The sequence below is a fragment of the Balaenoptera musculus genome, chromosome 6, assembly GCF_009873245.2.
Source record: "Balaenoptera musculus isolate JJ_BM4_2016_0621 chromosome 6, mBalMus1.pri.v3, whole genome shotgun sequence".
NCBI lineage: Eukaryota > Metazoa > Chordata > Mammalia > Artiodactyla > Balaenopteridae > Balaenoptera > Balaenoptera musculus.
The window spans coordinates 86,635,972-86,651,247 of record NC_045790.1 but is presented as its reverse complement, the minus strand read 5'-3'; the positions used below and the strand labels follow the sequence as shown (position 1 = coordinate 86,651,247).

The window sequence follows — 15,276 nt, the reverse complement described above, 5'->3', positions numbered from 1 at the left end:
CTGTGCATATTAACACTATGATTAACACCTTATTGAATTTAACAAGGTTTAATATGATAAGAATAAGAATACTGCTTTACACTTCATAGGACTTTACAATTTTACTTATCATTTATAAGAATCTGATCTCATTAAATTTATCCTCAAGTTTTACTAGGAGCCTAGTTATGATGACTGAAATCTGACTAAGGCTTAAGGGAAAGCATCTTATGTCTACTGAACAATCACTACATACTAGGCACCCTCTATTCCACACACCTCATCTCATTTAAGATTCACAGCGGCCCCAAATGCAGATTTTATCATAATCATTCCACTATTGCTGATGAGGCTCAAGAGCTTTAAGAGGATACAAAATAAAAAATTAATGTTTCTGAACCAGTACTTGAATCTTCTAAAGCTACTATATATCTTAAAATATTTACTTATTCAGGAAAGGTTGTCATGGACTATCTACCTCATCCCCACCAAAAGCATATTATAAAACCATTATCAAGTGAGTAAAATGAAAATACAACTTAAACTGGAGTTACATAAAGCTTAAGTTACTGCAGCTTTAACTGGAGTTACATAAAGCTTAAATTATGCAGCTTCTTGGGCCTCTTCCATGGTGTTAATAAGCACAGTAAATGTCTGGTATTTCACTTTCAGAGATTCATTGGAAAATTGCATTCAGTTGGAATTCCATCCATTCACTTATCTCATATACTTCCTGAAAATTGTTTTCTCTTTGGTCATTTATTACTCAGTCTTAAAGTCTTATCCTCAGCTAATACATACTGAAGATGATGATGAGGTTGATGAAGATGATGATGATAGGAATGATAACAATGACAGATGTCTTACTATGTACCAGACACGAGGAAATTTTTTATTTCAAGAGGGAAAAAACACATACTTGGTCTCACAATTATAATCTGTTTTGCTGGTAAAAGTAGGTTTGAAGTTGAATGCCTGTGTTGTTTTATACTCATATGTTAAATGATAGTGTTTAATGAGTTTCCCAAATTTATTTTCCTGCTGATGTTTAGTTGAGGGACCAAAACTCAAGAAACCAAGTCTAGAGAAAGATGGCAATGCAATCCTTTTTTTTTTTTTTTTTGTCTTCAGGCGGAGACATCCTATTTCATTTTATTGCACTGGAGCTCTTTCCTAACTTTATTTAATTGTATCCAAGTTCTCTCAGGATATAATAAAAGTAGGAAATTTAAGTTTAACCTTTTATTAAAAATGTCTTTGTTTCATTTAAAAAAAAATCATGGTCATCTTACGATTGAGAAGTTTCTAAAAATGTCTGAGAGACTCGTGCTTCAGTCCCACAAGATGTCCACTTGAATGAGAGCCCAGAAAACCTTCTGTGTGTGCATGTGTGCGTGTTGGGTGGGGGGGGGTTGGTGGAGAGAACATCCTCAGGGAAGGAAGAATCCAAGACTTAGGTACCTACAAGTTTACTGAAGAAGGACTAGAAGAGAGGAGAAGATCTGAATTACGGAAAAGGTCTTTCACTCGTTCTTTTCCCCGTATGTCTCCATGAAGTAGCCTGAAAATGTGAGCCTTCCATGAAGTGAAATTGAAAACTCTGTTTCACTCTGTGAATGCGGTTGTATATTCACGTAACATCTGGCTGCAAGTAGTCAACGGCCAGCTTAATCACAAAGGGTTCAACAATGGAATAATGCATGGTCAGGAAACACAACTAAACCCCATGAGCGACTGAAACCAGGAATTTGCATGTGATGAACTAAGTTTATTATCATACTATTCTTCTCAGTGATGCCTTGTTTCTTATCTCTTGCATTTCTCTGAGTGTCTGTTTCATTATTTTTACTCCTATAGTTTATTTATTTTAAGAATATTATTGTACATAATTTTGTACATATTATTAAAAGCCAACCTCAGCCCAAACTTTCCATAATTTTATACCTGTCCTTTAACTGAGAGGTTCCCCTGATCGGTCTATATGAACAAACTCTGTCCCATAATTCTCTATCCCCTTATCTTCCTTTGTCTTAATGATCATACAGCTACCTCACATATTATATATTCATTTTAGTTAAAAAATTTTCTCTCACCCTCACCAGACTAGAAGCCCCTGGGGAGCACATACATTATCTGTTTTGCTTCCCAGAGTCTAATATAATGCCTGTCAAGAAGTAAACATGCAGTACATGTATGCTCAGTGAATGCCGGACAAATCTCAAAGTCCAGTCACACACACGAAAATAACTGACCTGTAAACTAACTAAATAGATACATAATAGGTGAGTTCACGTGTGGGAGAGAGAGCATATAAAAGGTTCCCAAATACAGACTGCCTGGAAGTAAGTATTGCTAACAGGGGAACAGCCTGGCTGGCTGTCCTCCTTTTCCTTTCAGACTCAAAAAGATCATTACCAAGACCGTAATCAGCCTCTTCTCAGTAATTAAGATTCTACTCTCACTCCACTTCTTGGGAGAATATCCAGGGGAAGTGAGGGAGTGCTCAGCCAAGCCAAACCTTGCCCCAGTGATTTCTGTCCATGTATTGGCTTGGCCAAAAAGTTCGTTTGGGTTTTTCCGTAAGATGTAACCACTATCATTTAATATATGAGTATAAAAGGACACAGACATTCAACTTCAAACCTACTTTTACCAACAAAACAGATTATAATTGTGAGACCAGGTGTGTCTGTTTTGTCCCTCTTGAAATAAAAATCTCCTCGTGTCTGGTACATAGTAAGATGTTTTTACCCACTTTCTCCTTTTTTGAGATCACTTCGGATATTAAACTATCAGGATTTGGAGTTAGAACTGTGTTAAATTTTTTACCACTATGGACTGTTAGCTTAATGAGTCATTTAATCTCCCCAAATGACAATAATAGTACATTCCTGGGGATTGTCATGTGGAATAAAGAAGATAATGAATTTAACCATGGCTTCTACTCTTCAAAGCCCTCCAGAGTGGCATCTTGTAATTCTCTGTAACAACAGCCCTCATCTCCCTCGGATCAGCACATTTTCTCAGATGCCCCTTTCCTATCACATTACTTGTTATTTCCTGCCTTGGATGGCCTATTTTATGTGGCTATAGAGAAAAGAGTGTTGCAAAATAGATGCAGTATAGTCCATTGAAGGTCAAAGATAGGTAGGTAGGTAGGTAGGTAGATAGATAGATAGATTGATTGATAGATTGATAGAATCAGTAGATTTCAGTTTCAATATTCATTACCTTAAGTTTTAAGAGTATGAGTACAACCAGTAAAATGTGGCTCTTGAGAAAGTGATACAGCAAAGTACCTCATAGAGTTTGTTGTGAATGTTAGATGATACATTTATGTAAAGGGATCAGTTAGTGTTAGCTATTACTATTATAACTCTAGTGTATTTCCTCCACAGCCCTTTGGCTCCTCTGTCTGTATTTGGGTACTGATGATGTCCTGAAATCACCTTCTAGGTGGCATTGTTGTTTTGAGGTTTGGGTGGGTTCACAAGAAATGTAGGAGTCAATATAGTGCAGAGATAAATATAGGGAACCAAGAGCCAGCCTGCCTTGATTTGTACTACTAGCTACTGAGTGATCTTGGATAAGTCGCCTCTCTGACCCTTGTTTTCTTCATGGGTAAAATGGGCTTATTGAGAATGCCTGTCTCCTGGGTTATTGATAAAGCACTCGCACAGTGCCTAACAAACAGTAAATGTTAGTCATCGATGCTACTCCTGTTGTTGTTGTTGATGTTGTAATAGTTTAAAAAAACACACTTTGTTGTGAAACAGTGTTTATAATCATGTTTTTGTAAAGCCCTCTGTGATACCCCTCCTGTAGCAAACAACAACAACAAAAAATTCTGATTTTAGATTGCCTAGAATGTTATTTCTCTTGTTCTATTCCAAAAATTCCACTAGCTAGAAATTCCTTTGAATAACAAACATTCCTTTTCAAATAAAATGTTTCTGAATTGGGAGATTGTTGGCCTTCCATAGTCATATGAACTAATTCAATCAGCCTTCTTTCTTTTGAGTCTACCTGAGATCAATTTCACTGAGAAACTGAACTATTAAAGGAGAAGAATAACTAGATCATGGATTACTCTGGTGTCATGTATCAATCAATCCCCTTTAGGTTTATGATACAGTAAAATCAGTGGGAACTTGGAAGCTTACAAGGAAAAGCACAGGTATAGAACCTGGTAAATTTTTCCTAAGATTAGTCCTGTGCCTAGGAAACAAACAAAAATCTTCTCTTTATCCTTTTAACTTTATTCATGTTTCCAATAACCAAGATCCAAAGGAGAAGAAGTGATGCAAGGAGAAAGAAGGAATAATTAAAGAGCAATATTTTGAAGAAGGAATATTTAAAGGAGCAGTATTCCATCCTCAATATTTTGAGGATGGAATTAAGATCACAAAATGTATGGTAAACCTTTTGTTGAAAGAAGTATACTTCCTGCTTTTAATCTAGAATGAAGAAAAGGAAAATAGAGGAAAATGGAATTAAGTTTGTGATGGTGAGATGAGGAAACTAACGTGTTAGATTTTCCCAGTGAAAGTGGAGAATGTGCTGGAGGGTACCTAGGAGGCTTCAGGAGCGAAGAAAAGGTATGAAATTGCAATTAGCAGTGATGATCAAACTTTTCCTGTTAAAAACCAGATGGTAAATAGTTTTAGCTTTGTGGGCCATGCAATCTCTGTTACAACTTCTCAACTTTGTCATTTTAGGGCAAAAGTGATCATAGACAATAAAATAAATTGGTATATCTGTGTTCCAAAAAACTTCATTTATAGAAACTGGCAGTGGTATAATTGGGCCCACTTGCTGTAGTTTGCTGAACCCTGTTGTTAAAGACTGGGGAAATAAGTCTATTAGAGAAATATAATAGTGGAATAGCTGCGCAGTCTTGGTGTAAATTTAAATTTAGAAATCAGTCATTTAAATCCGTGAAATCAGTTGTGCAATTTCTTCTACAACAGTTTTCATATTCTCTGGTAGAAAAATAAAATAGGCATATAGAAGATAGCATACACAATTGGTAGTTCATCAAGAGTATAAACTAAAAGGAGACTGAGACAATTAATTGAGTGCATTTAAAGAGAAGTGATCATAAGGATAAGTCATAGAAACACATCTAGAAAAGGAGAAAGCCCATTAGGGCTAGTAGCTGGTGACAAGGGTGGGAATGGTCATGGAAGGTAGCTTTTGATGGGGTCAAAGACTTTTGGCACTGAGGTGCTTGGACAAGTTATCTGGAAAAATTTAGTGTCTCAGAGACTGGAATATTTGAGAGGAAGTGATGGCTAATTCAGATTATGACTATGGTAAGAATTGATTGAGGTGGAATTGAAAATATTGCCGATAAAGAGATAAATGAGATATCTGGATTAGCATATTTTATACATGTGAATATTTAAATTTCTAGACTAGAGTTGGGGTAGGGAGGAAGTTAATAAGCCAGAAACTGAGATCTTCAAAGAGGAAAGAGCTGTGGTATAGTGTGGGTAGATAACAGCAGTCAGCCTGAGAGAAAGGATTCACTGTGTTGTTGGATGACATGAGCTTCAAATAAGCAATGACTATTTAGGAAGGAGAGGTTTTTATGATTTATGTGTGCCTGTGGGGAAAAAGGACTTGTGCAATAGAAACAACCAGTGAAAGTGAAGAGAGTTTGTACAGGTATGCCTAGCCTCAAAGCTCATGCTCTTAAGAACTATAACATTAAACGTGTTTTTGTCTCCACACTGCATGTCCTCATTAGGAAGTAACTGTTTTCCTTCAAAGGTACACAAAACAATCAGGTCCCTGAGGGAGCCTCATAAAAATGTGAACTAAAGATTTTAATAACAAGCAATGCAGAATTAAACTATGGTAGAAACAATTCATTCACTAAGGAAAATGTAACATAAACTTCTAATTTCAGAAGCCAGAATCTTCTTATAATGAAATGATCTTATTTAATTAGAGAATGTGACTATTTTTAATTTAAATTGAGAGCAACGTGTCATGGGGCTTCAGTACATTTTCCCCCACAAGCTCTTCCCTTGTCATTGAAATCACAGTTATTATTTTTGATTCAAAAAATATAGACAGATAAGTAGTTTTAAGACCAAAGACTCTTAGACTAAACACTTTAAGACTAAAGTGTTGTAAATGGTAAAACGTGGAACAGAAGTCAATTACTTCATGGAATAACTAAAAAGAAAAATCACCGAGTATATGGTAATTTAGAACATATCTTGTAAACTGCTAAGTTTACAGTAAATCTTGGGAGAAAGTTATAAATACCTCCATGTTGGTAACAACACCCTGTCAAAAAATCACTAGTATCAAGTAATATCACTTGAAATCTGTCAAGTTACATTAGGTTTGGACATAAAAATCTGTATGCATGTGTCTCAGTATTTAAAAATTCACAAAATTTTCACTTTAATAATTTGTCTGATGTATCAGTCCAACAGTAAATACATACATTAATCTTAATAAATTATTACAATTTAATAAATACATGAATATTAAACGCTAAATACACAAAACTTCAGTAACTTCAAATTGTCAGTTGAAATGACATTTAGATGCATATATGAATATATAAATATACAAGTGTATACATTTAAATGTAACATATTAAGAATTCTGTCATACTGTATACTCAGTTATGTGCTTTTACATCCCTAGATAGCCATATACATCATTCTTTCTGTCTACAATTTTATTAACTACTTTGGACTATGGAATATGGAAAATATCTCAAGTTCTATTTCACCCAGTTATTTTTGTGTCTGTGATTTCATAGTGTGCTGCTTTCTTTTTGGATTGTGTTATGTATTAGTGTTGCATAATGACCTCTGGGCAGGAGGCATTTTTTCAGTAGTCAGCCTGTTCTCATTTACCTAATAGAATGAATTATTCATTATCACAAGAGACAGAGAGAAAGAGAGAAGGAGGAATGGAGGGAGACAGGGAAGGAAAGAGGATAGAAACAGTATTTCTTATCTAATAGTAAAACATGTAATCTCTGTCTTTCCCTACTCTGAAAGAGATCTAAGAGAAAGTTTGAGTCTTGGGATGTCTTACTGACATGATTCAATGCCAACTCCACAGCTCCAGTCTGTGACCAGGTCTCACAAACTGTATACTTCCAGCTCATGTCCATTACTTGTTGTTTTCCCAAAGTATTTTCTTCTTCTTTTCCCCCTTCCTTCTCATCCTCTTTTCTCCTCTTTCTTCTTATCTAGCATTAGAAGATCATATTTATTTGATAAAGTTTCTCCTAAGATCCAGAGAGGAAAGTCCAGTTTCTCTGAACTGGTTTAATTTCTCTACTACATTTGGGGAAATTAGTTTGATAAATCCAAAAATTCATATATCTGAATTTCATTGACCATTATATAGTTTTCTTGATCAATGAAGAAAAAATGTGCTACCATATACTTGTTTATAAACCCTAAATAGTAGTGAGATTTTTGCTTCTATTTTGAATAAGAAAAACAAATAGGAGAAGGAGAAAGGAGGGAAGAAAAACTGGAGTTTCACAGTCAAATAGCTAATAGAAAGTTGATATATATCCTACTTTTTTGCCCAAAACCCAAATTTAGAAAATAAAAAAATTTAATAACACATGCAATTTTTAGTCAATATGTCTATCTTCTTCAGTTAATGTGTTCACTCCTATAATAATGAGAAGGTATGAATCTCCCTATACCTTTACATATAAAGTTTGCTTAATAAATAATTGTTAAATAAATATATGACTGACAGTTACTTTAAAACCTTTGATCAGGAGGGAGTGAAATTAAAAAGTACACATATGTACACACACACATATACAATACAAGGCAAGATGTTCAAAATAGCTTATTTGAACTCTCTAGGCTTCCAGTTGTTCATGTTTCTGTGTGTGTGTGGAGGCGGGTGGTGTTTAGTGGTCATAGACTATTACTTGAAAAATAAAATGTCATACTAAAAATAAAGGTAGAGAAATGAAAATAACAAGCCAATGTTTAACTCCAAAGACATTTTCCATGGCTTTACCATAGGGCTTATCATTAAATAAAGGATAGTTTCCCCTCTTTTGTGAAAGGTCTAAGTCTTAGCCCATATTTAATTGGTTTAACTTTTTATTACTTACTTATAGAAGATTACTAGATATTCTAGATAAAGCTTTCTATAAATAGCAATTATTTTAACATCTGTAAAACTTGCATTTTCATTTTCTTATGCAGCGTTTTTCACTGACCAGAAGTTATACTTTCCAGGAAGTCTAATTTATTATTTTTTCTTTAACAATTAGGAATTTTTTTATTCTATGTAGGAAATCTTCACCTATCTCATGATCATGAAAATATTCCAGAAGCTTTATAGTTTGAGCATTTATATTTATATCTGTGATTCAGTTTTCATGTATGATATGGAGTAGGGGTCAAAGTTATTTTATTCTACCACCTTTTGTTGAAGAGTTTCTATTCCTCATTGAATTGTGTTGAAACACTTGTGAGAAATCAGTTGACTGTATATATTGTATATGTGAGTTAATTTCTAGACTGTTCTGTTCCACTGACCGATATATGCTGCAGTATTTTATCTCTACATATATTATAAACCCCACAACATATTGTCATTATCTTTTTGAAAAGTAATAAGAAAAATCATGCCTAATAGTAACTAAAAACTATTATCATTTCTGATAATCTTTATTCCTTTGTATACATGCAAATTTTAATCAGTTATTAGTTTTCTTCTATCTGAAGAACTTTAAGAAAATATTTCTTGTAGAGCAGTCTTATGGCAATAAATTCTAGCTTCTTGTGTTTAAAAAGTCTTTATTTGCCTTTATTTATAAAAGTTATTTTTAATTGGTTATGGAGTTCTAGGTTTATAGATTTTTTTTCTCCCCTTTGCGTATTTTATTTTGTTATTTTTCCTCCAGTTTTATTGAGATCTAATTGGAATACAGCACTGAATAAGTTTAAGGTATACAGCATAATGATTTGACTTACATACATCATGAAATGAATACCACAGTAAGTTTAGTTAGTATACATCGTCTCATATAGATACAAAATAAAATAAAAAAATTCTTTTTTCCTGATGATCAGACTTCTTAGGATTTGCTCCCTTAACAATTTTTATGTGTAACATACAGCAGTGTTAATTATATTAATCATGTTGTACATTACATCTCTAGTGCTGCTTTATTTTATAACTGGAAGTTTCTACTTTTTGACCACCTTCATCCAATTCTTCTCCCCCTTACCCCGCCTCTAGTAACCACAAATCTGATCTCTTTTTCTATGAGTTTGTTTGTTTGTTTTTGATGTATAATTGGCCTACAACACTATGTTGGTTTCCTGGTACACAACATAGTGATTCAATATTTCTGTACATTACAAAATGATCACTACCATAAGTCTAGTTACCATCTGTCACCATACAAAGATATTACATTGTTATTGACTGTATTCCCCATGCTGTATATTTCATACCCTTGACTCATGTATTTTCTAACTGGAAATTTGTATTTCTTAATCTCCCTCACCTATGTCTCTTTTCCAGCCAACCACTCCCCTCTAGCAACCACCTGTCTGTTCTCATGTTCTCTTTATCTATGACTGTGTTTCTGTTTTGTTATGTTTATTTGTTTGTTCTGTGTTTTATATTCCACATTTAAGTGAGATCATATGGTATTTGTCTTTCTCTGTCTCACTTCTTTCGCTTAGAGTTAATACTCTCTAGGTCCGTCCATGTTGTCGCAAGTGGCAAGATTTAGTTTTGTTTTTGTTTTTGTTTTTTGGCTGAGTAATATTCCATTGCATATATATATATATATATATATATATATATATATATATACATACACACACACACATATATATACTGTACTTTATCCATTCATCTATTGATGGGCACTTAGGTTGCTTTTTTATATCTTGGCTATTGTAAATAATGCTGCAATGAACATACGGGTGTATATATCCTTTTGGAAATTGTGTTTTTCTTTTCTTTGGATAAATACCTTGGAGTGGAATTGCTGGATCAAATGGTAGTTATATTTTTGTTTGTGGAATCTGCATATTGCTTTCCATAGTAACTGTCCCAATTTACATTCCCACCAACAGTGCAGGAGGGCTCCCTTTTGTCCACATCCTCGCCAACAATTGTTATTTGTTGTCTTTTTGATAATAGCCATTCTGACAGGTGTGAGGTGATATCTCATTTTGGATTGACTTGAATCTCTGTGATGATTAGAGATGCTGAGCATCTTTTCATGTGCCTGCTGACCATCAGTATGTCTTCTTTGGAAAAATGTCCATTCCTGGTCCTCTGCCCAATTTTTAATCAGGTTATTTGCTTTCTCATGTTGAGTTATATGATGTTATATGATTTCTTTGTATATTTTGATATTACTCCCTTAACAGATATATATTTGAAAAGATCTTCTCCCATTTAGTATGCTACCTTTTCATTTTGTAGATAGTTTCCTTCAACGTGCAAAGCTTTTTAGTTTGATGTAGTCCATTTTTTTACTTTTGCTTTTGTTTCCCTTGCGGGAGGAGACAGATCCAGAAAAAACTGCTAAGACCAGTGTCAGAAAGCGTACTGTCTGTGTTTTCTTCCAGGACTTATGGTTTCAGGTCTTACATTTAAGTCTTTAACTCTTTTGAGTTTATTGCTGTATATGGTGTGAGCAAGTAGTCCAACTTTGTTCTTTTGCATGTAGCTATCCAGTTTTCCCAGCACCATATATTGAAGAGGCTGTCTATTCCCGACGGTATATTCTTGTATCCTTTGTTGTAGATTAATTGACCGTATAAGTATGGATTCATTTCTGAGCCATCTATTCTGTTCCATTGATCTATGTGTCTGTTTTTGAGCCAGGAGCATATTCTTTTGATTACTGTAGCTTTGTAGTGTAGTTTGAAATCAGGGATTGTGATATCTCGAGCTTTGTTCTTCTTTCTGAAGATTGTTTTGGTTATTCAGGATCTTCTGTGTTTCCATACAAATTTTAGAATTATTTGTTCTATTTCTGTGAAAAATAACATTGGTATTGTCATAGGGATTGCATTGAATCTGTAGATTGCCTTGGCTAGTATGGCCATTTTAACATATTCTTCCAATCCATGATCAAAGTATATCTTTCCATATGTTTGTGTTATCTCAGTTTCTTTCATCAGTGTCTTATATTTTTCTGAGTACAGGTCTATTACCCCCTTAGTTAGAGTTATTCTTAGGTATTTTGTTCATTTTGATGCAATTGTAAATGGGTTGTTTCCTAATTTCTCTTTCTGATAATTGATTGATAGTGTATAGAAATGTAACAGATTTCTGTATATTAATTTTCTATCCTGCAACTTTACTGAATTCATTGATGAGTTCTAGTAGTTTTTTGGTGTATTTAGGATTTTCTCTATATAGAATTATGTCATCTGCAAACAGTGACTGTTTTTCTTTCTTTTTAATTATACCAACAGCATTATTGAAAGACAGGAGCAGAGCCCTGCCCCCCCACCCCCTCGTGGTCCTGGTGGCATCAGCCTCAGGCTCTGAGCATCCAGGTGTCCTATAGCCTGAGATCAGTGACTTTTAATTCTTCCTTTCCAACTTGAATTCCTTTTATTTCTTTTTCTTCTCTGATTGTTGTGGCTAGGACTTCCAGTATTGCATTGAATAAAAATGATGAGGGGAGCATCCTTGTTTTGTTTCTGATCTTAGAGAAAATGCTTTCAGCTTTTCACCATTGAGTATGATGTTACCTGTGGCATTGTCATATATGGCCTTTATTATGTTGAGGTGCGTTCCCTCTATACCCACTTTTTTGAGAGATTATATCATAGATGGATGTTTAATTTTGTCAAAAGCTTTGTTCTGCATCTTTTGAGATGATTATATGATTTTTATTCTTCAGTTTGTTAATGTGGTTTATCACATTGATTGATTTGCGGATATTAAACCATCCTTGCGTCCCTGGGAGAAATCCCACATCACAATGATATATTATCCTTTTAATGAGTGATTGAATCCAGTTGCTAATATTTTGTTGAGGATCTTGCATCTATGTTCATCAGTGATGTTGGCCTGAAATTTTCTTTTTTTGTGGTGTCTTTGGCCTCATAGAATGAATTCAGAAGCATTCCTTCCTCTGTAGTTTTCTGGAATATTTTGAGACGGATAGGTATTACCTGTTCTTTAAATGTTTGGTAGAGTTCACCTGTGAAGCTGTCTGCTCCTGGACTTTGGTTTGCTGGGGGTGTTTTTTCATTACTGATTCAATTTTATTACTGATAATTGGTCTGTTATATATTTTCTGAAATTTCTTCCTGATTCATACTTGGAAGATTGTAGATTTCTAGGAATTTGTTCATTTCTTCTAGATTGCTCATTTTATGGGCATACACTTGTTTGTAATAATCTCTTATGATCCTTTGTATTTATATGGTGTTGGTTGTAACTTCTCCTTTTTCAATTCTGATTTTATTTACTTGAGTGTTCTTTCTTTTTTGTGTGACATGTTTGGCTAAAGGTTTATCAATTTTGTTAATCCTTTCAGAGAACCAGCTCTTAGTTTCATTGATCTTTTGCATCGTTTTTTAGTCTCTATTTCATTTATTTCTGCTCTGATCTTTAGGATTTCTTTTCTTTTACTAACTTTGGGGGTTTTTTTTGTTGTTGTTCTTTTTCTAGTTACTTTGGTGTATGCTTATGTTGCTTATTAGAGATTTTTTTTTCCTTAAGTAGGCTTGTTTCACTATAAATTTCCTTCTTAGAACTGCTTTTGCTGCATCCCATAGATTTTAAATCACTGTGTTTTCATTTCATTTGTCTCCAAGTATTTTTTGATTTCCTCTTTGATCCATTCAGTAACCCATTGGTTGTTTAGTAGCATATTGTTTAGCCTCCATGTTTTGTGTTTTTTGCATTTTTTTTTCCTTGTAATTGATTTCTAGTCTCATAGCATTGTGGTCAGAAAAGATGCTTGATATGATTTCAATCTTAAATTTACTGAGTTGTTTTGTGTCCTAGCATATGATCTGTCTTAGAGAATCTTCCATGTGCATTTGAAAAGAATCTGTATTCTGTTGCTTTTTGATGGAATGTTTTATATATACATATATATATATATATATATATATATATATACACACACACACACATATATGTGTATATATATATATAAATGTATATAAAAATATAAATTCTATCTGGTATCTGGTCTAAAGTGTCATTTAAGGACAGTGTATCTTTACTGATTTTTTGTTTCAATGATCTGTCCATTGTTTTAAGTGGGGTGTTAAAGTCTCCTGCTCTTTTTGTGTTATGGTCAGATTCTCCCTTTATGTCTGTTAACATTTGCTTTACGTATTTAGGTGCTACTATGTTGGGTGCATATATATTTACAGTTTTTATATCTTCTTGTTTGATTGATCCCTAGATCATTCTGTAATTCTAACTTTGTCTCTTGTTACAGACCTTGTGTTTTAAAATCTCTATTGTCAGATATAAGTATTGCTACTCTACTTTTCTTTTTGTTTCCATTTGCATGGAATACCTTTTTCCACCCCCTCAATTTAATTCTCTGTGTGTCTTTAGGTCTGAAGTGAGTCTCTTGTAGGCAGCATACATATGCATCTTGTTTTTATATCCATTCAGCCACTGTGTTTTTTGATTGGAGCATTTACTCCACTTACATTTAAAGTAATAAATGATAAGTATGTGCTTATTGCCATTTTGTTAATTGTTCCAGTTTTTTTGGTGGTGCTTTTTTTCCTTTCTTCTTTTGCTTTCTTCCCTTGTGACTTGCTGACTATCTTTTGGGTTATGTTTGGACTCTTTTCTCTCTTTTGTATGTGTATTTATTATAGATTTTTGTCTTGTGGTTACCATGATATTAAACCGATAATCTCTTAAATTCAAACACATCTTAACAACCCTGCATTTTTACTCCTCCACCCCATATTTAATGTTTTTGACATCCTATTTTACTTCTTTCTGTTTTGCATACCCCTTAACTACTTATTGTGGAAATAGATGATTTTAATACTTTTGTTTTTTAACATTCCTATGAGCTTTACAAGTGGCTGGTCTACTATCTTTACTGTATATTTGCTTTTACCAATGAGATTTTTCCTTTTGTAATTTTCATATTTATTGTTGTGACATTTTCTTTGCTTAAAGAAATTCATTTAACATTTCTTGTAAAGCCAGTTTAATGGTACTAAACTCTTTTAGTCTTTGCTTGTGTGTAAAACTCTTTATCTCTCCTTTAAATCTAAACAGTCTTGCCAGGTAGAATTTTCTTGGTTGTGGGTTTTTCCTTTCATCACTTTAAATGTATTCAGCCACTGTCTTCTGGCCTGCAGAGGTTCTGCTGAAATGTCAGCTGAGTTTTATGGGTTTCTCTCATGTGGAACTTACTGCTTTTCCCTTGGTGCCTTAATATTCTCTCTTTATCTTTAATTTTTGACATTTTAATTATGATGTACCTTTGGACCTCTTTGGGTTGGTTTTTGTTTAGGACTTTGTGTGCTTTCTAGACCTCTGTCTGTTTCCTTTCCCAGGTTAGGAAAATTTTCAGTTATTATATCTTCCAATATATTCTCTGCTCCTTTCTTTCTCTTCTTCTTCCAGAACCCCCATGTGAATGTTCATACTCCTGATGTTCCAGAAGCCTCTTAAACTGTTCTTATTTTCAAAAATTCTTTTTTCTGTTCAACTTGAGTGATTTCAACTACTCTGTCTTCCAGTTCACTGATCTGTTTCTCAGTATCATCTATTGTACTGTTGATTTTTTTCTAGTGTTTTTTAAAATTTCAGTTATTGTATTCTTCAACTGTTTCATTCTTCTTTATATTTTCTAACTTCTTGTTAATCTTCTCACCATGTTTTCCATTCTTCTCCTGAGTTCACTGAGTGTCTTTATGGTCATTATTTTGGTAGTTTGCTTACCTCCATTTTGTTTAGCTCTTCTTCTGGTGTTTCATTTTGTTTGTTTTGAAAATATTCCTCTGTCACCTCATTTTGCCTGATCCTCTCTGTTCCCCAGAGCTGTATGCTTTTGGGGTGCCCCCTGTGTAGGCTATGTGGGCCCTTCTGTTGTGGCAGGGCTGACTACTGTGGGTGCACTGGTAAGTGTGGCTGGCCTCTGGCCCAGTTGATTGCCAGGCCCTGCCTAATGCTGAGGCTGTCAGTACCAGAGGGTAAGGCCAGGGCCTGGAGCAACTGTGGTGTTCAGGGGGGTCTACAGCTGCTGTGAGCCTGTTGATGGAAGGGACTATGTCCCCATGATGCTGGCTGCTTGGCCTGGGA

General features: G+C 34.2%; 1 pseudogene; it reads left to right on the top strand.

The window, feature by feature from the left end:
- LOC118896397 overlaps window positions 1-14,646 on the top strand; it is a 28,715-nt pseudogene extending 14,069 nt beyond the window's left edge.
- The last annotated feature ends 630 nt before the right edge of the window (window positions 14,647-15,276 follow it).